Below are 2,500 nucleotides of genomic sequence, written 5' to 3'. Positions count from 1 at the left end.
TTATAGGCGTAGTCAAGAATTTTCTCTGCTTTAGGTATCGGCAAAATTTGTGTAAATCGGCGTCTGGGTCCACAGAATATAACTCCATATTATGACATGTCGGGATATGCTTACTGAGCGGGTGGTGCGAGATATGCTTGACCCAATTTGTAAACAGCCTCAAGATGAAAAGCTCTGAAAACAATTGGCTTAAACTGCGTGAAATGCCTGTGTGCTCCTACGACTTTGTTCATATTATCGTTTTTTGACTAATCTGTCGTAACTAGGAATTTTCTGCTCTACAAATAATCTTCTTAAATGTATACCTACCGAAATTGGAAAATAAAAAGAAAAAAGAAAAATGGTAAGGAGCACAGTGCTTTGAAAAGGCTAGGTCCAAGGGAAGCAAAGCCTTTCCTTGATTAGGTTAGGATTTTGTGGACCAAATGTACCAAAAACCACATGCTCCCCCCTCCGAAAAAAAAAAAAAATATATATATGTATGTATATATATATATATATATATATATATATATATATATATATATGTATGTATGTATGTATATATATACATATATATATATACATACATTTATATATATGTATATATACATACATTTATATATATGTATATATATATATATATATATATATATATATATATATATATATATATAATGTATGTATATATATACATATATATATATATACATTTATATATATGTATATATATGTATATATATATATATATACATATATATATATATGTATATGCATATATATGTATATATATGTATATATATATATATATATATGTATATATATATGTATATACATATATATGTATATACATATATATGTATATATATGTATATATATGTATATACATATATATGTATATATATGTATATATATGTATATATATATATATGTATATATATATATACATATATATATGTATATATATGTATGTATTCTTATTCTAACGGAAATAGAATCACTACACACGATTAACAGGTCTTTTTGTTTTGAGTATCTTTTACAGGCGTAGTCAAGAATTTTCTCTGCTTTAGGTATCGGCAAAATTTGTGTAAATCGGCGTCTGGGTCCACAGAATAAAACTCTGGTCTGGTTTAGAAAGGATTTTTGGTTCACACATGGTGATCCATTGTGGGAAATTATGTGATTAGGATGGAGTTCTTTCATTTGTTTGTTTGTGAATGCATTTCAAATTTTCCATGACTGATACTTGGTTTCAGTGTTTTGTTTTCACACTTTTCTTTTTATCTTGAAATAGAATTCTTGGATTGTTTTTTTTTTTTTTCATTTTTCCACTTTATTTACATTTAAAGATACAATTCTTGGCTCAGGTTTTTCATATTTCCATGTTCTTTCACTTTTTAAATATCTGTATCAAGTGATTCTGTGCATATGTACCCTGCCCCCCTCTTGAATTTTGGACTTCTGTACTTGGGTGTCTACAATACTAATTGTGGTATATTCATGACATGCTTGACATGCAATGTAAAGACAAAACCAATGAAATCTTAGAAATGAACCATGTGTTTATAAATGTCTTTTGTTTAGTAATATTTTTTATTAAATAACTACAAGTTGCAAATTACTAATAAAGAAGATATTTGAAATAGATAACCAGATTAGTTATTTGTGGTCAAATAAGCAAATAGCCAAAGCCTAATTTTTCCAGAATATAAGTGGAGAATGTTTGTTAGCCTTTGATTAATAGTTGACCATTGTGATTTTGTGATATAAACCCTATCCCGACGGGCCCAGCAATAAGTGGAAACCCCCTATGCCGGGCCTATGCAATATTGCATCGGGAACGACACACTGGTGCGTCACCCTGTCATAGGGCATTTAGCCGTGACACCGTCATCAAAGGGTTAATATTATCAGGTCTGTTATTTTTAAGAATATATGCAGTTATGTTATGAAAATGAATATCAAAGCCATGAAAATGAATATCAAAGCCAAAACAAGTGAAATAAAAACTGTCAAATAGCTCGTCACAGTCTCTTCTAAGTAAAAGGAGAAAATAGGTAATGCCTAAAGCAAATGATTTTTGAAATGATGTAGTATTCTACTCATTTTATGTTTACTTATTGGCTTACATGTATGCAACTTAAGATGTAGCTTAGATACATTTGGTTTATTGATTTGTATGTGAAGGATTCATATGGAATAAGTTGTATACAAAACAACAAAGGGGAAAACAGGAAAACAAACACCCTAAGAAACAATGTAGCATAAAGGTCTTTGGCATATTTCAGTATATTCATGTTTTTTTCATTGGTTTGTGCACAGTAATTCACATGCACTTTTTGAGGACCCATATTGATTGTGTCCATAATGCACTTGATTGCTATTTCTATGATTCTATACTTCCTGACTGAGAACCCGGGGTTCCAATGGTGACCCTACATATGGCAGACTATTTAGAATTGCCAATTTGCACATTCATTTACTTTATCAAGGATGTTGATATTATTTATTATGCACT

General features: G+C 29.6%; 1 protein-coding gene across 1 annotated transcript in view; it reads left to right on the top strand.

The window, feature by feature from the left end:
- Positions 1 to 1,982: 1,982 nt before the first annotated feature.
- LOC122248502 (uncharacterized) overlaps positions 1,983 to 2,500 on the top strand; it is a 16,832-nt gene continuing 16,314 nt past the window's right edge. The window contains exon 1 of the mRNA XM_086541441.1: positions 1,983 to 2,500. This exon is cut by the window's right edge and continues 308 nt beyond it. The gene's annotated coding sequence lies outside the window, so the exon portion shown is untranslated.

This window comes from Penaeus japonicus, unplaced genomic scaffold, assembly GCF_977035675.1.
Source record: "Penaeus japonicus unplaced genomic scaffold, GWHDUDI00000001_assembly GWHDUDI00000011, whole genome shotgun sequence".
Lineage (NCBI taxonomy): Eukaryota > Metazoa > Arthropoda > Malacostraca > Decapoda > Penaeidae > Penaeus > Penaeus japonicus.
This window is presented reverse-complemented; position numbering and strand designations above follow the sequence as displayed.